This window comes from Myxine glutinosa, chromosome 10, assembly GCF_964187855.1.
Source record: "Myxine glutinosa chromosome 10, kmMyxGlut1.1, whole genome shotgun sequence".
NCBI lineage: Eukaryota > Metazoa > Chordata > Myxini > Myxiniformes > Myxinidae > Myxine > Myxine glutinosa.
In genome coordinates, this window is record NC_136270.1 from 49,416,303 (window position 1) to 49,441,395 (window position 25,093).

Below are 25,093 nucleotides of genomic sequence, written 5' to 3' on the forward strand. Positions count from 1 at the left end.
GGTGGTGGTTGTGGGATACAAATCAATATGTTCCCTGGAAGATGGGGTGGTGGTTGTGGGATACAAATCAATATGTTCCCTGGAAGATGGGGTGGTGGTTGTGGGATACAAATCAATATGTTCCCTGGAAGATGGGGTGGTGGTTGTGGGATACAAATCAATATGTTCCCTGGAAGATGGGGTGGTGGTTGTGGGATACAAACCAATATGCTCTCTGGAAGATGGGGTGGTGGTTGTGGGATACAAATCAATATGTTCTCTGGAAGATGGGGTGGTGGTTGTGGGATACAAATCAATATGTTCCCTGGAAGATGGGGGTGGTGGTTGTGGGATACAAATCTGGAAGATGGGGTGGTGGTTGTGGGATACAAATCAATATGTTCCCTGGAAGATGGGGTGGTGGTTGTGGGATACAAATCAATATGCTCCCTGGAAGATGGGGTGGTGGTTGTCGGATACAAATCAATATGCTCCATGGAAGATGGGGTGGTGGTTGTCGGATACAAATCAATATGTTCCCTGGAAGATGGGGTGGTGGTTGTGGGATACAAATCAATATGCTCCCTGGAAGATGGGGTGGTGGTTGTGGGATACAAATCAATATGTTCCCTGGAAGATGGGGTGGTGGTTGTGGGATACAAATCAATATGCTCCCTGGAAGATGGGGTGGTGGTTGTCGGATACAAATCAATATGCTCCCTGGAGGATGGGGTGGTGGTTGTCGGATACAAATCAATATGTTCCCTGGAAGATGGGGTGGTGGTTGTGGGATACAAATCAATATGCTCCCTGGAAGATGGGGTGGTGGTTGTGGGATACAAATCAATATGCTCCCTGGAAGATGGGGTGGTGGTTGTGGGATACAAATCAATATGTTCTCTGGACGATGGGGTGGTGGTTGTCGGATAAAAATCAATATGTTCCCTGGAAGATGGGGTGGTGGTTGTGGGATACAAATCAATATGCTCTCTGGAAGATGGGGTGGTGGTTGTGGGATACAAATCAATATGCTCTCTGGAAGATGTGGTGGTGGTTGTGGGATACAAATCAATATGCTCTCTGGAAGATGTGGTGGTGGTTGTGGGATACAAATCAATATGCTCTCTGGAAGATGTGGTGGTGGTTGTGGGATACAAATCAATATGCTCTCTGGAAGATGTGGTGGTGGTTGTGGGATACAAATCAATATGCTCTCTGGAAGATGTGGTGGTGGTTGTGGGATACAAATCTATATGTTCTCTGGAAGATGGGGTGGTGGTTGTGGGATACAAATCAATATGCTCTCTGGAAGATGTGGTGGTGGTTGTGGGATACAAATCAATATGCTCTCTGGAAGATGGGGTGGTGGTTGTGGGATACAAATCAATATGCTCTCTGGAAGATGGGGTGGTGGTTGTGGGATACAAATCAATATGCTCTTTGGAAGATGGGGTGGTGGTTGTGGGATACAAATCAATATGTTCCCTGGAAGATGGGGTGGTGGTTGTGGGATACAAATCAATATGTTCTCTGGAAGATGGGGTGGTGGTTGTGGGATACAAATCAATATGTTCTCTGGAAGATGGGGTGGTGGTTGTGGGATACAAATCTGGAAGATGGGGTGGTGGTTGTGGGATACAAATCAATATGCTCCCTGGAAGATGGGGTGGTGGTTGTGGGATACAAACAATATGCTCCCTGGAAGATGGGGTGGTGGTTGTGGGATACAAATCAATATGTTCCCTGGAAGATGGGGTGGTGGTTGTGGGATACAAATCAATATGTTCTCTGGAAGATGGGGTGGTGGTTGTGGGATACAAATCAATATGTTCTCTGGAAGATGGGGTGGTGGTTGCAGGATACAAATCAATATGCTCTCTGGAAGATGGGGTGGTGGTTTTGGGATACAAATCATTATGCTCCCTGGAAGATGGGGTGGTGGTTGTGGGATACAAATCAATATGTTCCCTGGAAGATGGGGTGGTGGTTGTGGGATACAAATCTGGAAGATGGGGTGGTGGTTGTGGGATACAAATCAATATGCTCCCTGGAAGATGGGGTGGTGGTTGTCGGATACAAATCAATATGTTCCCTGGAAGATGGGGTGGTGGTTGTGGGATACAAATCAATATGCTCCCTGGAAGATGGGGTGGTGGTTGTGGGATACAAATCAATATGTTCCCTGGAAGATGGGGTGGTGGTTGTGCGATACAAATCAATATGCTCCCTGGAAGATGGGGTGGTGGTTGTCGGATACAAATCCATATGCTCCATGGAAGATGGGGTGGTCGTTGTCGGATACAAATCAATATGTTCCCTGGAAGATGGGGTGGTGGTTGTGGGATACAAATCAATATGCTCCCTGGAAGATGGGGTGGTGGTTGTGGGATACAAATCAATATGCTCCCTGGAAGATGGGGTGGTGGTTGTGGGATACAAATCAATATGTTCCCTGGAAGATGGGGTGGTGGTTGTGCGATACAAATCAATATGCTCCCTGGAAGATGGGGTGGTGGTTGTCGGATACAAATCAATATGCTCCATGGAAGATGGGGTGGTGGTTGTCGGATACAAATCAATATGTTCCCTGGAAGATGGGGTGGTGGTTGTGGGATACAAATCAATATGCTCCCTGGAAGATGGGGTGTTGGTTGTGGGATACAAATCAATATGTTCCCTGGAAGATGGGGTGGTGGTTGTGGGATACAAATCAATATGTTCCCTGGAAGATGGGGTGGTGGTTGTGGGATACAAATCTGGAAGATGGGGTGGTGGTTGTGGGATACAAATCAATATGCTCCCTGGAAGATGGGGTGGTGGTTGTGGGATACAAATCAATATGTCCTCTGGAAGATGGGGTGGTGGTTGTGGGATACAAATCAATATGCTCCCTGGAAGATGGGGTGGTGGTTGTGGGATACAAATCAATATGCTCCCTGGAAGATGTGGTGGTGGTTGTGGGATACAAATCTGGAAGATGGGGTGGTGGTTGTGGGATACAAATCAATATGTTCCCTGGAAGATGGGGTGGTGGTTGTGGGATACAAATCTGGAAGATGGGGTGGTGGTTGTGGGATACAAATCTGGAAGATGGGGTGGTGGTTGTGGGATACAAATCTGGAAGATGGGGTGGTGGTTGTGGGATACAAATCAATATGCTCCCTGGAAGATGGGGTGGTGGTTGTGGGATACAAATCAATATGTTCTCTGGAAGATGGGGTGGTGGTTGTGGGATACAAATCAATATGCTCCCTGGAAGATGGGGTGGTGGTTGTGGGATACAAATCTGGAAGATGGGGTGGTGGTTGTGGGATACAAATCTGGAAGATGGGGTGGTGGTTGTGGGATACAAATCTGGAAGATGGGGTGGTGGTTGTGGGATACAAATCAATATGCTCCCTGGAAGATGGGGTGGTGGTTGTGGGATACAAATCAATATGTTCTCTGGAAGATGGGGTGGTGGTTGTGGGATACAAATCAATATGTTCTCTGGAAGATGGGGTGGTGGTTGTGGGATACAAATCAATATGTTCTCTGGAAGATGGGGTGGTGGTTGTGGGATACAAATCAATATGCTCCCTGGAAGATGGGGTGGTGGTTGTGGGATACAAATCAATATGTTCTCTGGAAGATGGGGTGGTGGTTGTGGGATACAAATCAATATGCTCCCTGGAAGATGGGGTGGTGGTTGTCGGATACAAATCAATATGCTCCATGGAAGATGGGGTGGTGGTTGTCGGATACAAATCAATATGTTCCCTGGAAGATGGGGTGGTGGTTGTGGGATACAAATCAATATGCTCCCTGGAAGATGGGGTGGTGGTTGTGGGATACAAATCAATATGTTCCCTGGAAGATGGGGTGGTGGTTGTGGGATACAAATCAATATGCTCCCTGGAAGATGGGGTGGTGGTTGTCGGATACAAATCAATATGCTCCCTGGAGGATGGGGTGGTGGTTGTCGGATACAAATCAATATGTTCCCTGGAAGATGGGGTGGTGGTTGTGGGATACAAATCAATATGCTCCCTGGAAGATGGGGTGGTGGTTGTGGGATACAAATCAATATGCTCCCTGGAAGATGGGGTGGTGGTTGTGGGATACAAATCAATATGTTCTCTGGAAGATGGGGTGGTGGTTGTCGGATAAAAATCAATATGTTCCCTGGAAGATGGGGTGGTGGTTGTGGGATACAAATCAATATGCTCTCTGGAAGATGGGGTGGTGGTTGTGGGATACAAATCAATATGCTCTCTGGAAGATGTGGTGGTGGTTGTGGGATACAAATCAATATGCTCTCTGGAAGATGTGGTGGTGGTTGTGGGATACAAATCAATATGCTCTCTGGAAGATGTGGTGGTGGTTGTGGGATACAAATCAATATGCTCTCTGGAAGATGTGGTGGTGGTTGTGGGATACAAATCAATATGCTCTCTGGAAGATGTGGTGGTGGTTGTGGGATACAAATCTATATGTTCTCTGGAAGATGGGGTGGTGGTTGTGGGATACAAATCAATATGCTCTCTGGAAGATGTGGTGGTGGTTGTGGGATACAAATCAATATGCTCTCTGGAAGATGGGGTGGTGGTTGTGGGATACATATCAATATGCTCTCTGGAAGATGGGGTGGTGGTTGTGGGATACAAATCAATATGCTCTTTGGAAGATGGGGTGGTGGTTGTGGGATACAAATCAATATGTTCCCTGGAAGATGGGGTGGTGGTTGTGGGATACAAATCAATATGTTCTCTGGAAGATGGGGTGGTGGTTGTGGGATACAAATCTGGAAGATGGGGTCTTGGTTGTGGGATACAAATCAATATGCTCCCTGGAAGATGGGGTGGTGGTTGTGGGATACAAACAATATGCTCCCTGGAAGATGGGGTGGTGGTTGTGGGATACAAATCAATATGTTCCCTGGAAGATGGGGTGGTGGTTGTGGGATACAAATCAATATGTTCTCTGGAAGATGGGGTGGTGGTTGTGGGATACAAATCAATATGTTCTCTGGAAGATGGGGTGGTGGTTGCAGGATACAAATCAATATGCTCTCTGGAAGATGGGGTGGTGGTTGTGGGATACAAATCAATATGCTCCCTGGAAGATGGGGTGGTGGTTGTGGGATACAAATCAATATGTTCCCTGGAAGATGGGGTGGTGGTTGTGGGATACAAATCTGGAAGATGGGGTGGTGGTTGTGGGATACAAATCAATATGCTCCCTGGAAGATGGGGTGGTGGTTGTCGGATACAAATCAATATGTTCCCTGGAAGATGGGGTGGTGGTTGTGGGATACAAATCAATATGCTCCCTGGAAGATGGGGTGGTGGTTGTGGGATACAAATCAATATGTTCCCTGGAAGATGGGGTGGTGGTTGTGCGATACAAATCAATATGCTCCCTGGAAGATGGGGTGGTGGTTGTCGGATACAAATCCATATGCTCCATGGAAGATGGGGTGGTGGTTGTCGGATACAAATCAATATGTTCCCTGGAAGATGGGGTGGTGGTTGTGGGATACAAATCAATATGTTCCCTGGAAGATGGGGTGGTGGTTGTGGGATACAAATCAATATGCTCCCTGGAAGATGGGGTGGTGGTTGTGGGATACAAATCAATATGTTCCCTGGAAGATGGGGTGGTGGTTGTGCGATACAAATCAATATGCTCCCTGGAAGATGGGGTGGTGGTTGTCGGATACAAATCAATATGCTCCATGGAAGATGGGGTGGTGGTTGTCGGATACAAATCAATATGTTCCCTGGAAGATGGGGTGGTGGTTGTGGGATACAAATCAATATGCTCCCTGGAAGATGGGGTGTTGGTTGTGGGATACAAATCAATATGTTCCCTGGAAGATGGGGTGGTGGTTGTGGGATACAAATCAATATGTTCCCTGGAAGATGGGGTGGTGGTTGTGGGATACAAATCTGGAAGATGGGGTGGTGGTTGTGGGATACAAATTAATATGCTCCCTGGAAGATGGGGTGGTGGTTGTGGGATACAAATCAATATGTCCTCTGGAAGATGGGGTGGTGGTTGTGGGATACAAATCAATATGCTCCCTGGAAGATGGGGTGGTGGTTGTGGGATACAAATCAATATGCTCCCTGGAAGATGTGGTGGTGGTTGTGGGATACAAATCTGGAAGATGGGGTGGTGGTTGTGGGATACAAATCAATATGTTCCCTGGAAGATGGGGTGGTGGTTGTGGGATACAAATCTGGAAGATGGGGTGGTGGTTGTGGGATACAAATCTGGAAGATGGGGTGGTGGTTGTGGGATACAAATCTGGAAGATGGGGTGGTGGTTGTGGGATACAAATCAATATGCTCCCTGGAAGATGGGGTGGTGGTTGTGGGATACAAATCAATATGTTCTCTGGAAGATGGGGTGGTGGTTGTGGGATACAAATCAATATGCTCCCTGGAAGATGGGGTGGTGGTTGTGGGATACAAATCTGGAAGATGGGGTGGTGGTTGTGGGATACAAATCTGGAAGATGGGGTGGTGGTTGTGGGATACAAATCTGGAAGATGGGGTGGTGGTTGTGGGATACAAATCAATATGCTCCCTGGAAGATGGGGTGGTGGTTGTGGGATACAAATCAATATGTTCTCTGGAAGATGGGGTGGTGGTTGTGGGATACAAATCAATATGTTCTCTGGAAGATGGGGTGGTGGTTGTGGGATACAAATCAATATGTTCTCTGGAAGATGGGGTGGTGGTTGTGGGATACAAATCAATATGTTCTCTGGAAGATGGGGTGGTGGTTGTGGGATACAAATCAATATGTTCTCTGGAAGATGGGGTAGTGGTTGTGGGATACAAATCAATATGTTCTCTGCAACATGGGGTGGTGGTTGTGGGATACAAATCAATATGCTCCCTGGAAGATGTGGTGGTGGTTGTGGGATACAAATCTGGAAGATGGGGTGGTGGTTGTGGGATACAAATCTGGAAGATGGGGTGGTGGTTGTGGGATACAAATCAATATGCTCCCTGGAAGATGTGGTGGTGGTTGTGGGATACAAATCAATATGTTCTCTGGAAGATGGGGTGGTGGTTGCAGGATACAAATCAATATGCTCCCTGGAAGATGTGGTGGTGGTTGTGGGATACAAATCTGGAAGATGGGGTGGTGGTTGTGGGATACAAATCTGGAAGATGGGGTGGTGGTTGTGGGATACAAATCTGGAAGATGGGGTGGTGGTTGTGGGATACAAATCTGGAAGATGGGGTGGTGGTTGTGGGATACAAATCTGGAAGATGGGGTGGTGGTTGTGGGATACAAATCAATATGTTCCCTGGAAGATGGGGTGGTGGTTGTGGGATACAAATCTGGAAGATGGGGTGGTGGTTGTGGGATACAAATCTGGAAGATGGGGTGGTGGTTGTGGGATACAAATCTGGAAGATGGGGTGGTGGTTGTGGGATACAAATCAATATGTTCCCTGGAAGATGGGGTGGTGGTTGTGGGATACAATTCTGGAAGATGGGGTGGTGGTTGTGGGATACAAATCTGGAAGATGGGGTGGTGGTTGTGGGATACAAATCTGGAAGATGGGGTGGTGGTTGTGGGATACAAATCAATATGTTCCCTGGAAGATGGGGTGGTGGTTGTGGGATACAAATCTGGAAGATGGGGTGGTGGTTGTGGGATACAATTCTGGAAGATGGGGTGGTGGTTGTGGGATACAAATCTGGAAGATGGGGTGGTGGTTGTGGGATACAAATCAATATGTTCCCTGGAAGATGGGGTGGTGGTTGTGGGATACAAATCTGGAAGATGGGGTGGTGGTTGTGGGATACAAATCTGGAAGATGGGGTGGTGGTTGTGGGATACAAATCTGGAAGATGGGGTGGTGGTTGTGGGATACAAATCTGGAAGATGGGGTGGTGGTTGTGGGATACAAATCTGGAAGATGGGGTGGTGGTTGTGGGATACAAATCAATATGTTCCCTGGAAGATGGGGTGGTGGTTGTGGGATACAAATCTGGAAGATGGGGTGGTGGTTGTGGGATACAAATCTGGAAGATGGGGTGGTGGTTGTGGGATACAAATCAATATACAGCACAAGCCAAAGAAGAGAATTCTAAAGTTGATGTGGTTGTGTATAGCAGACTCTATATTGTGGGAGAAGAGGGCTTTATTGTCATGGATTTGGGAAAGCTTCACCTGGGAAACTGAAACCGCGGTTGATGTTCTTTATGCCATGTGCTGAGCAGATTTCATCGGTCGAAAGGTTGCTGTCTTGGAATATAACTGTTAGTATTCAAAATAAATATAGATATTGAAAATATCATCACGTGCTCAGAGGTTGTGACCACCCGCAGACTCACTCAGACAGTCAGACGACAAGATGGCGGCAATCACACCCTGATCAGTCATGGAGCTCGTCGTGCGGCTTGAATTCTGAGCAGTTGGAGAAAACAGGCCATTCATACAAATACTAAACTGAACAGGCTGAACGGTTTAGGGTTTGTTTATTTATTTATTTTTTATGTTTTTGAAAAGAAGAAATTTTTGAAAATATTTGAAAATTTTGAAAAAAATGTAAATGAAAATAATTTTTTTTAATTTTGGGTTTTATGTTTATATATTTTTCTTTAGGATCCATGCCACAATATTGGTGATTAAATAAATATATATTATTTAACAATCTACACCATTTACTGAAATTACCTTAAATATACCCTTAACGAAGCACGCACACAAAGTAAAAGATTTTAAAAGATGTGTCAGCACATTCTCTGAATGCTGAAACGATGGCAGCAGATGCAGTATGTGGAGAGGTTGTTACATTGTATCAAGTGTGTGATGGTCAACTTGACTGTGTAGTGGGAGGGAGAGAAAAGCGCAACTAACTTGCAACACAGTTGGCGATAGACTTGCTGGTGTAGTGAGTAGTAGATGCAAGTTGCATCTATAACGTCACTCGGTCGAGAACATACCTCCACCAGGCTGAACAGTTTATGTGTTCTATCCCACTGACAGGACGGATCTGGATTCCGACCTGAACCAAAAATATTTCTATATTTTTATTTTTTTTGTTTGTTTGTTTGTTTTTTTTGTGTACAAGATCGAGGCTCGTGTAAGAGCTAACAGTAATCACACAAAAAAACTGACACATTTAAAAAAACATAATAAAGGGAGCAGGAGACAAGATGGGGAGAGAGAGGGAAGCACACAAGTACAACAGTAGAGAAAAGGGACATCGGGAGATCTGTGGGAGGGAGAGGGCTTGGGGAGAGGAGGAATGGGAAGGGGGGGGAGGATTTTTGGAGAAGTATAAAACACATGGACACTGCTAGGACTTCCAGGAAAGAAGGCGGCATTTAAAAAAATTTGATCTGGGGTGAATTAGCGTGGGTAGAAATCGGCTTGTTCTTGTCACCGAACCAACTCATCCACCAAGTTTACTCATAACTCGTCCATAACTTTTGAAATATTGTTTTTGACGCTATATCTGTCAATGGTGATTCTTTAAAAAATTATCCTATGCAAATCTTCACCAAAATCGAATCAGTTTGTTCTCGTCACACACCCAACCTGCTAACCAAGTTCTGGTCGAATCCGTCCACAACTTTTTGAGATATCCTGTTCACAGACAGACAGACAGACAGACAGACACACAGTCATGGGTGAAAAGGAAGCTACACCCGGAAAAGGATGTTAAAACCTCTGCGAAGTGTCGAGGCCCTGCAAAAAAAGGCTTTCATTTGGCATCTCCGTGCAAAGCATATACCAGTCTCGGTGGGCGATGCCAGGCCACAGCCAGAGAGCTGGGTCGAGCTGTCAGTCTCACAGCAGCACATGCTCCCTCCTCACCACAGGAAATTGGCAACTTAATGAACGGCCCACCAAAGGTACACAAACCTTGCAGGAACGATGCCAAGTAGCTAATTTGACCCGACAAACCAACCGGGCCTTCAAGGAAACGCACAACTCTCCAGGCCCCCCCCCCCCCCCCCTCCCCAAAGATTAAGGGAGCAGGCTTCGGTGACAGTTGTGTGTCGCAAACACCAATCAAGATGAATATGCTGGTAAAATAAAACTTTAAGCTGGACGAACACTGGAGATTTTCATCTACAAAAATTCCCGTACATGATTCCCTGGTTATTCACGTGATCGCAAGGCATGCTCTGGCAAACGAAACGTATCGGTGTAAACCCCAGGCCTTATCCAGGCGAATCTCACAATGACAATTTCCGGTATTTAAAACTCCAGATTTTTTTTTTTGTATACAAGATCGAGGCTCGTGTAAGAGCTAACATCAATCACAAGAAAGAAAAAAAACTACACACAAAACATACAATTCAGGGTGTAGTACTGGTGAAAAATTGAGAAAACTACGTCGGTACCTTTGAGAGGCCTTTACACAAAAACAAAGTCAAGTTAATATCTAATTTTCAGTTTTTCTTGAAAGATATAATCTTGGCTTTAACTCAGACCAGTTTCAACGCTTCTTTGTCATATTACATGCATATCATTTGCATAAATTAGACCGTCAATAAAAAACAAGGAAAAACAAAGAACACATTTCTACTTCTATCTTCTATGTCACCTATCATTCTTTTCACACAAAACTTGGTACATGTATTATACATGTGTTACTCTACTACCTGATGAGAGGATTTTGTGAAATTATGTCAAAAGTTCACTAATTAGCTAGTTATGCCAATTACCAGATAAAACTTGGTCGTCCTTCAATAAATCCACAATGGCTACTCCTATAAACAAAAGCCTTCATCATTTTAAAGGAAGTGATATTCTGAATATCCTGTCCAAATTTCAGCCCAAAAGAATGATGCATTTCCCAAGTTATAACAAATTTCATGCAAAATATTATATTGAATTGAATTGGAATTTGAATTTTTCAATAATTAGGGGTACTTCTATGACCTCTAATAGCATGATTCTTGTTTATAAGACTATAAGGAAACTGTTCAGCTAAAAACAAAAAAATCACCTGTTCACCAGTACTACACCCTGAGGGAGCGGGAGACAAGGCGGGGAGAGAGAGGGAAGCACACAAGTACAACAGCAGAGATCAGGAACACCGGGAGATCTGTGGGAGGGAGAGGGCTTGGGGGGAGGAGGCATGGGAAGGGGGGGGGGGGGAGCGGGAAGGTATAAATGTTGCATTTATAATGCAAATAATCTTACTATAATTCACCAAATATCTGTCCGTCTGTCCATCTGTCCGTTCACAGGTACCGCAAAAACGGCTGAACCGATCGCAACGAAATTTTCGGTGGGTAATCCTGGGACTCCCGGGAGTAAAATAGGCCATATTGTTTTCCCAATTTTCCAATTTTTCCAATTTCCAATTTTTCCAATTTTCCAGTTTTTCCAAACACGATGGAATAATATTTACCGATATGAACAGTGCTGTGGCTTTTATTAAAATTCTACAAATACTGTTTAGATTTTGATGATTTGCTTGTGATATGATTTAACGGATGTTTATATAAATCGTTTAAAATAAAAAAAGCCTTCAATTTCTGGTATTTAACCTTTTCATTTGGGCCTCCCAATCGAAGCCCCGCCCGGAGGACAGGTACCGTTGCTAGTAAAAATAAATACACCAAATTCACGACAAAACTGTATCAAACTTAACCAGACTCTAAGGGATTCCTAATGGACATAAAGCCTTCATGCATACCATAAGAAACATGAAAATCAAGATGTCAATGGCTTATGGGAAATCATATAGGTTTCAGCTTTCCCTCCGGTCCTCAACCCCAACCGCACTCCCAGTCCGCACACGCTCCATGCTCGCCCTTCTCCTTCCCACTTGACCCAGCTCCCCCCCCCCCCCCCCCCCACAAAACCCCACAACTTAATCACTCTTGCAAACATCGTTGCAGTGTGGTCATATACATACTCTGCGGGACTAAAGTGAACAACACAATTGACGTCACTTGGAAATGCCCAACCACAGAAGCTGTATCTGCGGTCCAACGACAATTCTAAACCAGAAGGTAAAATTTCACAGCAATGTGTCGATGGATCTGCCTCCGATCACTTGAGAACCCACTGTTACGTTTGATCTCAACTAGGGCATGCCCGTACTATATATAAGCTAGGACGTGCCCGTACGTGGGTGCCCGTTCCTTGCCAAAAAAAAAAAAAAAAAAAAAATTGTGTAGGGGTGTGTGTGTGTAAACATCCTAGGGCGTGCCCGTACGTGGGTGCAAAAAAACATGCGTGCAAACAACAACAACAAAAAAAAACTTTGAAACCACGTGGCAGTAACGACCACAGAACCCCCCCCTCTATTTACATGAATGGTTTGGTCCATTCGCAACGACCACAGAACCCCCCCCCCCCCCCCTCTATTTACATGCAATGGTTTGGTCCAAAGCGAACGGCTTGCAGTGTTTGGTAAAGAAATCGCCATAGCTCGGTAAGTACTTGTCCGATTAATATGAAACCTTGAAAAGGCACATCCTCGGGTCCCCAGCAATATACCTGGCAAGTTTAAAGTATATCGGACCCGTGGTTGTCGAGAAACAGCGGTCACAGACAAACATACACACATACACACATACACACATACACACATACAAACACACATACACACAGAGATTAATGGAATTATAGATAGATTAAGAGTCACAGGGAAAATTTAAGGTCAAATTAGGGAGAATGCAGGAGAGAAGAGGGAAAAGAAGAAGAGGAGAGACAATTTTCTGGTTAAACTGCCAAAATCTAGGCTCTCTGCTCACCTTCTCTCTTTCATTCCTCTTTACTCCCACCTCTGGAACAAACTCCCTCACTCTCTTCATCCCACTCCACCCTCCAGGTCTTTAAAACAGCTGTTCACCACCATCTCTTATCTTCCCCCATCCAAAACCTTGATCTTTTCTACCCCCGTTAAGACACCCCAGATCCACTTTTTTGAAATTCCGACCTCTTTCCTGGAAGTCCTTGCAGTGTCCATGTGTTTTTTTTACCTTTCCCCCCCTCCCCCCATCTTCCCACGCCTCCTCCACCCAAGCCCTCTCCCTCCCACAGATGTTCCGTTGTCCCTGTTCTCTGCTGTTGTACTTGTGTGCTTCCCTTTTTCTCCCCATCTTGTCCACCACTCCCCTTATTATATGTTTTGTGTGTCCGTTTTTGTACACCGCACCTTTCCTATGCCATCTCCAGGCATTGCAAATCGTCATTGCCGGGCACCGAAGAGGGCTCGGCAGTGACGCACGCTGAAAGAGAGTACTCAGTTTTCACTCTGGTTGTTGTACACCGCACCTTTCCTATGCCATCTCCAGGCATTGCAAATCGTCATTGCCGGGCACCGAAGAGGGCTCGGCAGTGACGCACGCTGAAAGGGAGTACTCAGTTTTCACTCTGGTTGTTTGTTGTACACCGCACCTTTCCTATGCCATCTCCAGGCATTGCAAATCGTCATTGCTGGGCACCGAAGAGGGCTCGGCAGTGACGCACGCTGAAAGGGAGTACTCAGTTTTCACTCTGGTTGTTTGTTGTACACCGCACCTTTCCTATGCCATCTCCAGGCATTGCAAATCGTCATTGCTGGGCACCGAAGGGGGCTCGGCAGTGACGCACGCTGAAAGGGAGTACTCAGTTTTCACTCTGGTTGTTTGTTGTACACCGCACCTTTCCTATGCCATCTCCAGGCATTGCAAATCGTCATTGCTGGGCACCGAAGGGGGCTCGGCAGTGACGCACGCTGAAAGGGAGTACTCAGTTTTCACTCTGGTTGTTTGTTTGTTTGTTTCCTTGTTTTCTTGCTTTCTTGGTTTTCCGGGCGATATCTCAGCCATCCTTCGAGCTAGGAAGCTGAAATTTCGGCACAATAGTGAGCAAGTCCTTTGTCAAAAACGATTTTTTTGTTTTTTGATTAATCAATTATTTGAGGAGTTATTTGATTATTAGCGATTATTTAAGTCTCGGATAATACACACATCTCGGTCGATCGCCGAATTAATGCCAGGGGGGTTGACTCAGCCTGTCATCCTTCCGAGGTCGGCTAATTGAGTACCAGTTCACTGGTAATTCCCTGTTTGTCGTTGAAGGCGGCAAAAAGGGTTGGCGTCAGGAAGGGCATCCGGCCGTAAAACATTGCTTCAAAAAGGGGACCAAAAAACAACAACTACCACGGTCCCCGAAAAGGCCAACCCCCGCTTTGCGGGGAAAAATGGCCTCTAAACGGTGGTTGGTTTTTATTTAAGTACTTTTTTAATTAATTAAATTTCCTTTCTCTTCTGACCATTAACTCAGGCACTTTTTGAGTTCGGAAGCTGATATTTGGACATGCCAATGACCAGGTGATTTGGCTGCAAAGGCTATTTTTGATTTATTAATTAATCAATTAATCAATTAATCGATTAATTATTTAATTATTAGATTAATGACTAAAACTTTCTTTTTTTTCAAGTTACAGCCTCTGATGAAATGGTGGTGGTTTATGTGTTATTTGACCGAATTGATTAATAATTTAATTTTTTAATGATTTTATTATTTATTTATTTTCATTATTAATGATTTATTTATTTTCTTTCTCATTTGGCCAATATCTCAGGCACCTTTTGAGCTCGGAAGCTAACATTTGGACATGAGTGACCAAGTGATGTGGCTATCAAGGATATTTTTGATTTATTGATTAATCAATTTATCAATTAATCGATTAATTATTTAATTATTCGATTAATTACTAAAAAAAAAAAAAAAATTTTCACTTCCAGATTCTGATGAAATGGTGGTGGTTTATATGTTCTGTGACAGAATTGATTAATAATTTGATTTTTTAATGATTATTATTTATTTATTTTCATTATTCATCATTTATTTATTTTCTTTCTCATTTGGCCAATATCTTCTTCTTTTTTTTTTTTTTTTTTTTTGTATACAAGATCGAGGCTCGTGAAAGAGCAAACATTAATCACACAAAAAGACAAACCGACACACAAAACACAAAAAACAAGGGGAGCGGCAGACAAGATGGGGAGAGAGGGGGGAGGACACAAAAGAGAGGGGGAAGAAGGGGAAGGACACAAACACAACATTTGAGAGCAGGGACATCGGGAGGACTTGGGGGGAGGTGGGAGAGGATTAAAACATATGAACACTGCAAGGACTCTGGGGTGAATTACCGGGGGTAGAAAAGATCAAGGTTTTCGATGGGGGAAGATAAGAGATGGTGGTGAACAGCTGTTTTAAAGACCTGGAGGGAGGAGTGGGATTGAAGGGAGTGGGGGAGTTTGTTCCAGAGGCGGGAGAAAAGGGGAATGAAAGAGTGAAGGTGAGCAGAGAGCCTAGACTTTGGCAGTTTAACCATAAGAGGGTTGCAGGCAGATCTTGTGCGACCTGAAGGAATATTGGGGGGACAGAGCACAGAGAGAGCTGGGGGAGCAAGGCCGGAGAGGAGTCGGTAGAAGACAGAAAGACCACCAACCTCCCTGCGGTGAGTGAGTGAAAGGCCCTCGGCGTTGACTACATCGCAGGAGATTCCAATGATTCTGAAAGCTTTGGCCTCAACAGCGTGAAGCCGAGCAAGGTGTGAGGCAGGAGCACCAGCCCAGAGGGGGGAACAGTATTCCATTGAGCTGTGGATGAAAGCCTTGTATGTGGTGAAGAGCTCAGGTGTGCCAAGGAAGGACTTCGCACGACGGAGGATGCCCAGTCGGCGACTGGCTTTGGAGGCCAGCTTGGAAATGTGGTTTTCCCAAGAAAGATCATGGCAGATAGTGAGACCCAAAAGCTTGAGCGACAGAACTTCTTGGAGAGGATTGTTGAGAAAGTAGATGGGAGGGTTGTCCAGTCGGTCCTTTTGGAGAGACATTGTAAGAGTGTGAGATTTGTCAGGATTGAAAGACATGTTCCACTTGTTTGACCAGTCTGTGATTTTGTCCAGGTCTGCAGAGAGTGAGGAGGCTGCAGACTGCCGATCTGAGGGATGAGGAATGGAGCGACAGAGAGTAGAGTCGTCAGCAAAGAGATAGAGAGGATTTTCAAGAGAGTCAGAGAGATCATTGATGAAGACCAGAAAAAGCACAGGGCCCAGAACACTACCTTGGGGAACTCCAGCCTGAACAGGAAGAGGAGATGAGAGAAACCCATTCAGGGCCACACGTTGACTACGACCAGAGAGGAAGTCCGCCAGCCATGCGTGGATATTTCCATGGATACCAAAGGAGGAGAGTTTGGAGAGCAGAGCAGGGTGCCAGACCGTATCGAAGGCACGTGAAATGTCAAGGGAGACAGCTCTAATTTCCTGTTTGGTGTTGAGGACCTCCATCCATTGTTGAGAAAGCAGAAGCAGCATGTCCAGAGTAGAGTGACCAGGTCTGAAACCAAATTGATGATCAGAGATCAAGCCATTGGAGAAGAGGAAAGATTTAATATCTGAAGCAATGATGGATTCCATGACTTTGCTGATAATTGGGAGAAGGCTGATTGGTCTGTAGTTGCTGGGATCTGTTTTTGCACCTTTTTTGTGCAAAGCGGTGATGTTGGCTGATTTCCAAGCAGATGGCAGATGACCTTGAGCAAAAGAGAGGGTGAAGAGAACAGAAAGAGGGAGTGAAAGAGCAGAAGAACATGATTTTAGGACCCGTGGGCTGATGCCGTCAGGACCAGTTGCAGAATCAGAGTCGAGGGTTTTTTTTTTTTTTTTTTTGTATACAAGGTCGAGGCTCGTGAAAGAGCGAACATTAATCACACAGAAAGACAAACCGACACATAAAACATATAACATAGGGAGCGGTAGACAAGATGGGGAGAGAGGGGGAAGGACACAAACACAACATTTGAGAGCAGGGACCGAGAGACATGGAGACATCGAGAGATCTGAGAGAGGGCGAGGGCTTTGAGGGGGGGGGCGTGGGAAGGGGGCGGTGGGAGAGGTATAAAACATATGGACACTGCCAGGACTTCCAGGAAAGAAGTTGGAATTTCAAACAAGGTGGATCTGGGGTGAATTAGCGGGGGTAGAAAAGATCAAGGTTTTGGATGGGGGAAGATAAGAGATGGTGGTGAACAGCTGTTTTAAAGACCTGGAGGGAGGAGTGGGATTGAAGGGAGTGAGGGAGTTTGTTCCAGAGGCGGGAGAAAAGAGGAATGAAAGAGTGAAGGTGAGCAGAGAGCCGAGATTTCGGCAGTTTAACCATCAGAGGGTTGCTGGCAGATCTTGTGCGACCTGTAGGAATATTTGGGGGACAGAGCACAGAGAGAGCTGGGGGTGCAAGGCCGGAGAGGAGTCGGTAGAAGACAGAAAGACCACCTACCTGCCTGCGGTGAGTGAGTGAAAGGCCCTCAGAGATAGCTTCATCGCGGGAGATTCCAATAATTCTGAAAGCTTTGGTTTCAACAGCGTGAAGCCGAGCTAGGTGTGAGGCAGGAGCACCGGCCCATAGGGGAGAACAGTATTCCATTGAGCTGCGGATGAAAGCCTTGTATGTGGTGAGGAGCTCAGGTGTGCCGAGGAAGGACTTCGCACGACGGAGGATGCCCAGTCGGCGACTGGCTTTGGAGGCCAGCTTGGAAATGTGGTTTTCCCAAGAAAGATCATGGCAGATAGTGAGACCCAAAATCTTGAGCGACAGAACTTCTTGGAGAGGATTGTTGAGAAAGTAGATGGGAGGGTTGTCCAGTCGATCTTTTCGGAGAGACAAAGTAAGAGTGTGAGATTTGTCAGGATTGAAAGACATGTTCCACTTGTTTGACCAGTCTGTGATTTTGTCCAGGTCTTCAGAGAGTGAGGAGGCAGCAGACTGCCGATCTGAGGGAAGAGGAATGGAGCGGCAGAGAGTGGAGTCATCAGCAAAGAGATAGAGAGGATTTTCGAGAGAGTCAGAGAGATCATTGATGAAGACCAGAAAAAGCACGGGGCCCAGAACACTGCCTTGGGGAACTCCAGCCTGAACAGGAAGAGGAGATGAGAGAAACCCATTCAGGGCCACACGTTGACGACGACTAGAGAGGAAGTCCGCCAGCCATGCGTGGAGATTTCCATGGATACCAAAGGAGGAGAGTTTGGTGAGCAGAGCGGGGTGCCAGACCGTGTCGAAGGCACGTGATATGTCGAGGGAGACAGCTCTAATTTCCTGTTTGGCATTGAGGACCTCCATCCATTGTTGAGACAGCAGAAGCAGCATGTCCAGAGTAGAGTGACCTGGTCTGAAACCAAATTGATGATCAGAAATCAAGCCATTGGAGAAGAGGAAAGATTTCATATCCGAAGCAATGATGGATTCCATGACTTTGCTGATAATTGGGAGAAGGCTGATTGGTCTGTAGTTGCTAGGATCTGTTTTTGCACCTTTTTTGTGCAAAGCGGTGATGTTGGCTGATTTCCAAGCAGATGGCAGTTGACCTTGAGCAAAAGAGAGGGTGAAGAGAACAGAGAGAGGGTGAGATAGAGCAGCAGAGCAGGATTTTAGGACCCGTGGGCTGATGCCGTCGGGTCCAGTTGCAGAATCAGAGTCGAGGGTTGACAGAAACTTTTCCACCTTGTCAGGAGGAAAGGACACGGAGTCCAGGAGCAGCAGGGTACGACTGGGTATGGTGGGTACAGAGAGGGATGGGTTTGGGACACAAGATTTAGAGGCAAACACAGAGTTGAGGCATTCAGCTTTTTCACGTGCGGAGTCAGCTGTGTAGCCGTTTGAGGTAAGGGAGGGGATGGAGGGGGAACAAACACCAGAAACGGATTTGACCAGACGCCACCAGGATTTGGAAGAGGGAGACAGATAAGAGAGTTCGGTCTTGAGAACGGAGAGATATTGTTTCCTGGCTCTCCTGAGGGTGGACACACACTTGTTTCGGGCTTTGTGAAAGGAAATGAGATTTCCTTCCGTTGGATTTGCTTTCCAGGAGACGAAGGCAAGTTGTTTCTGGGCAACAGCCTCACCACAAGATTCCGTGTACCATGGACGGGAGGAAGGGTATGACAACTGAAGACGAGATGGGATAAATCTGTGCATGAGAGAGAGCAATTTACTTTGGAAGAATTCCCAGGATGAGTTGATGTCAGAGGTGGTAGAGATGGGAGACCAGTCCAGATGATTGATGGCTGCTTGAAGACCGTGCCAGTTGGCCTGAGTGAAATGCCAGACTCGTCGACGCTGAGCAGGCTCCCTGAGGATGGTCAGAGAGATGTACACTTTAACAAGGACATGATCAGATGATCCGATCGGAGCAGAAGAAGAGCAGCAGACATTTTCAGGGAAGTTAGTCATAACCAAGTCCAGAAGAGAAGATGTTCCGTTGACTGAGATCCGGGTCGGGAAATTGACAGATTGTGTCAGTCCCAGTGAGTCGCAGAAGTCCTTTGCTGAGGAGCCATGGCTGGTGAGAGAGGTACCCACACCCAGCCAACTGGCATGATGACAATTGAAATCACCACATATGAGGAAGAGAGAGTTGGGATGAGTAGATAGAAGTTGGTCCATATCATCAGACAGCGAGATGTAGATGGAGTCATCACTGTTTGGTGGACGGTACAACACACATATGAACAAGAGGTGGGAGCGAAGGGGAAGCCGTAGCCAGAGGTATTCCTGGGGGTGAGGTGGAGAGAGTGCAGTGCAGGGCGAGTGAGGAAGAGAGTTTTTGATAAAGATAGCAACCCCGCCTCCAGGACGAGGCTCAGGTCTATCATACCGGAGGAGGGAGTAGCCCGGGAGAGATACTATGGAATCAGAGACATCATAAAGGAGGAAAGTTTCTGTTAAGCAGATCACGTCTGGTTTGACAGAAGCAACCTGTATGGAGAGATCAGTTAAGTTTGAACGAAGGCCCCGGATGTTTGAGGTCCATACCGTTAATGAAGAGGAAGGGGGAGCATCAGATACAGAACAGGGGGGAGGAGGGGTAGGGTAAGATGTGGAAGAGGTGGAAGAGGTAGGGAGAGCTGTTGAAGGTGTGTCAGAGATTTCAGAATAGCTCGGAGAAAGGGAAGGATGGGGCGGACAAAAGGTTTGATGGTGATTGGGTGAGCCACAATGAGGTGTTATTTGAGGAGGGGGAAGAGCGAGGCAGAAGGTTGGGGGAGATGGAGGTGAGAGTTTGAAGGGGGAAGAAGCGGGGAGGACGCTTTGAGGAGGGGGAGTGAGAGGGGGGAAATTGAGAGGCAATGATGGTGGGGAGATTTGAAGGGGAGGGGTGAGGGGGAAGTTTGGGAGGGAAGGGGCAAGGGGAGGGATTTGAAAGGGATGGGATATGGGGGAGATTTGGAGGGGAGGGGTGAGGCAGGAGTCTAGGAGGGGAGGGGCGAGGGGGCGTCTTGGCGGGGAGGGGTGAGGGGGTCGTTTAGGAGGGAGGGGGCAAGGGGGGAGATTTGAAAGGGATGGGTGATGGGGAAGATTTGGAGGGGAGGGGTGATGGGGAAGATTTGGAGGGGAGGGGTTATGGGGAAGATTTGGAGGGGAGGGGTGAGATTGGATTTTTGAAAGTGTACGATTTATGGGAAACGAACATTTATTGCAAAATGAGTTGCTTGTGACTTTCGAGTTAAAAATACGTTTAAGGACGCTGGATGGAGGATGGAGTGCAGGAGAGTTTAGGGAATGTAGAAAAAAGGCACTATAGGAGATGGATATTTTTTTTGGGATGAATTGATTTGGTGAGCAAGTCGAAAGCAGCCTTTTAAAGAAGAAGAAGAAAAAGGTGTTATAAAATATGACGGAATACATAACTTGAGGGGAAAGTGTAAACATTGAAGGTTAATGAGTGAAAACTATCTGGGGAAATGGGGGAGAAACACGTGGTCGAAGAACGAACGAACGAATAAGAATGAATAAACGAATGATAACAGAGAAGGAAAATGTTTTTTTTTTTTTGTTTTTGTTTTTTTTTTTGAGTTGAGATTTACACAAGGAAGTAGGCTATGGGTGAAAAGACTGGGAATACAGAGAACGAAAGTTATTGGATCACAAAAGACGGACCGCTGAGAGAAAAACAAAGCCTCAAGGTTGTACAGTGCACACTGTACAAGGCCTCAAGACACGACACGGCAAACAGACGATCAATTTATGAAAGATAAACACCGAGAAACAACCAAAGTTGCACACAATAACTTCACACACCGAAAGATAAATACAGTTTCGACAAAATACAATTGTGAACAGACTTAACTTCGAAAAACGTGGAGACCGTGTGGAGCTTCGAAAATCCCTGCCGCCGTCTCCAAGATCTCGCGAGATCTCGGTTGACAGAAACTTTTCCACCTTGTCAGGAGGAAAGGACACAGAGTCCAGGAGCAGCTGGGTACGACTGGGTATGGTGGGTACAGAGAGGGATGGGTTTGGGACACAAGATTTAGAGGCAAACACAGAGTTGAGGCATTCAGCTTTTTCATGTGCGGAGTCAGCCGTTAAGCCGTTTGAGGTGAGGGAGGGGATGGAGGGGGAACAAACACCAGAAACAGATTTGACCAGACGCCACCAGGATTTGGAAGAGGGAGACAGATAAGAGAGTTCGGTCTTGAGAATGGTGAGATATTGTTTCCTGGCTCTCCTGAGGGTGGACACACACTTGTTTCGGGCTTTGTGAAAGGAAATGAGATTTCCTTCCATTGGATTTGCTTTCCAGGAGACGAAAGCAAGTTGTTTCAGGGCAACAGCCTCACCACAAGATTCCGTGTACCATGGACGGGAGGAAGGGTATGACAACTGAAGACGAGATGGTATAAATCTGTGCATGAGAGAGAGCAATTTACTTTGAAAGAATTCCCAGGATGAGTTGATGTCAGAGGCAGTAGAGATGGGAGACCAGTCCAGATGATTGATGGCTGCTTGAAGACCGTGCCAGTTGGCCTGAGTGAAATGCCAGACTCGTCGACGCTGAGGAGGCTCTCTGAGAATGGTTAGAGAGATGTCCACTTTGACAAGCACATGATCAGATGAGCCGATTGGAGCAGAAGAAGAGCAGCAGACATTTTCAGGGAAGTTTGTCATAACCAAATCCAGAAGAGAAGATGCTCCGTTGACTGAGATCCGGGTCGGGAAATTGACAGATTGTGTCAGTCCCAGTGAGTCGCAGAAGTCCTTTGCTGAAGAGCCATGGCTGGTGAGAGAGGTACCCACACCCAGCCAACTGGCATGGTGACAATTGAAATCACCACATATGAGGAAGAGAGAGTTGGGATGGGTAGATAGAAGTTGGTCCATATTATCAGACAGTGAGATGTAGATGGAGTCATCGCTGATTGGTGGACGGTACAACACACATATGAACAAAAGGTGGGAGCGAAGGGGAAGCCGTAGCCAAAGGTATTCCTGGGGGTGAGGTGGAGAGAGGGCAGTGGAGAGAGGGCAGTGGAGGGCGAGTGAGGAAGAGAGTTTTTTATAAAGATAGCAACCCCACCTCCAGGACGAGGCTCAGGTCTATCATACCGGAGGAGGGAGTAACCTGGGAGAGATACCAATAGTCTAGTAGGAAGACTAGGTCCCCCTGCACCCCCCGGAGATATACTTCTAATCAGTGTTTCTAGATTGGAAAAAATGTGTAGAAAATGACTAGCTATGGCCCCAAGCTGAAACAATGTCCCACATACCATTTTTATGCAAATTACTGCTGCCATTATCAAAAAAAGACTAGGTCCCCCTGCACCCCCCGGAGATATACTTCTAATCAGTGTTTCTAGATTGGAAAAAATGTGAAGAAAATGACTAGCTATGGCCCCAAGCTGAAAAAATGTCCCACATACCATTTTTATGCAAATTACTGCTGCCATTATCAAAAAAACGATTTTTGACATATCTCAGCCAATATTGCAGATAATTGAAAAATGAAGGTGTCTAGACCCATGTTTTGAAGGGCATAGATCATGATAGAACTATTCATAACATGATTACATGTGTCTATGGTATACTAGTATGCTAATTAGTGCTTTATTTACAAAATAATCACAGTTTTACGAAATAATAGACTCATATTAAGGTCCGTCTACACAGACGTTAACACAAAGTTTTATTTTTCTAAATACCCTGTGAAATTCACCGAATGCCCTGTGAAACCTGGGATTCTTCTCCAGCTTTTTCAAGGGCCCGACTTTTCCCTTCCCTTTGAAGGCACTGGTGCAGTCTTCTCCGCTGAACACATAGTACCCCAGGAGAGTGGCACAGTAGTCCTCTCCCAGGGATTCTGCCAGCTCAGAGACGTTGACAAGTTGGCGATGCTTCCCTGACCCTGTATCCAGGTACACCGTCAGCTTGATGTTGTGGGCATGGTGGAGCAGGATCAGGAGGATGTCTGTGTCCGGTGTTCTGACTACAGCGTCTTGTATCCGATGGTAGCAGCATGATGGAGGTACAGAACCACCCTGGTATCAGTCTCTTCCTGGTTGCTGTAGATCGTGGGGAGTTCACGTACCTCGACCTGAAACACAAAAAGGCACCGCATTTCAATCACCAGTCACTGCCAGTTTCAGTATATCTCCGGGGGGTGCAGGGGGACCTAGTCTTTTTTTGATAATGGCAGCAGTAATTTGCATAAAAATGGTATGTGGGACATTTTTTCAGCTTGGGGCCATAGCTAGTCATTTTCTACACATTTTTTCCAATCTAGAAACACTGATTAGAAGTATATCTCCGGGGGGTGCAGGGGGACCTAGTCTTTTTTTGATAATGGCAGCAGTAATTTGCATAAAAATGGTATGTGGGACATTTTTTCAGCTTGGGGCCATAGCTAGTCATTTTCTACACATTTTTTCCAATCTAGAAACACTGATTAGAAGTATATCTCCGGGGGGTGCAGGGGGACCTAGTCTTTTTTTGATAATGGCAGCAGTAATTTGCATAAAAATGGTATGTGGGACATTTTTTCAGCTTGGGGCCATAGCTAGTCATTTTCTACACATTTTTTCCAATCTAGAAACACTGATTAGAAGTATATCTCCGGGGGGTGCAGGTGGACCTAGTCTTCCTACTAGACTACAAGGCATCAGAGACATCATGAAGGAGAAAAAGTTTCTGTTAAGCAGATCACATCTGGTTTGGCAGAAGCAACCTGTATGGAGAGGTCAGTCAAGTTTGAGCGAAGGCCCCGGATGTTTGAGGTCCATACCGTTAATGAAGAGGAAGGGGGAGCATCGGGTCCAGAACAGGGGGGGGGAGGGGTAGGGTAAGATGTGGAAGAGGAGGAAGAGGTAGGGAGAGCTGTTGAAGGTGTGTCAGAGATTTCAGAATAGCTTGGAGAAAGGGAAGAATGGGGCAGACAAAAGGTTTGATGGAGATTGGGTGAGGCACAGTGAGGTGTTATTTGAGGAGGGGGAAGAGCAAGGCAGGAGGTTTGGGGAGATGAAGGTGAAAGTTGGAAGGAGGAAGAAGCAGGGAGGATGCTTTGAGGAGGAGGGGTGAGAGGGGAGTCTAGGAGGGGAGGAGCGAGGGAGAGTCTCGGAGGGGAGGGGTGTGGGGGGAGTTTAGGAGCGAGGGGAGGGAAGGGGCAAGGGGGGAGATTTGAAAGGGATGGGTGATGGGGAGGATTTGGAGGGGAGGGGTGAGATTGGATTTTGAAAAGTGTATGATTCATGGGAAACGAACATTTTTTGCAAAATGAGTTTGAGACCTTCGAGTCAAAAATACGTTTGAGGACACTGGAGGAGGGATGGAGTTCTGGATAGTTTATGGAATGTAGAAAGGAGGAACTGTAAGAGATGGTATTATATATATATTTTGGAATGAATAGATTTGGTGAGCAAGACGAAAGCATCCTTTTGTAGGAAAAGAAGAAAAGGGTGTTATTGAAGGAGCTGGGGCTCCCACGTCGATCGGAAGAATGGACGCGACAAAAAGCTAGAATTCATCCGAGTTGCTTTAATGAAATCAAACACTCAGGCACTCTGAAAACCCGTTTATCTGTCAGCAATATATATCTATTCCGCCAGGGGGTTTGCCCAGGCCCGGCGCCAGGGGGCGTGGCCCAGCGTCCTGGCTGCGGCCTGGCAAGTTGAGGGCGAGCCTGCCCGGGCATGCCCGGGCATGCCCGGGCGTCCCGACCGAGGCCTGGCAAGTTGAGCGCGGGCCTGCCCGGGCGTCCTGGACGAGCCCGGCATGGTGATCGCTCCGCGTCCTTGATAGGTGCAAGGCGATTGTGAAAACTCAGCGGCAGCCGCTACACACGTCCCCCCAGAATCGACTTGCAC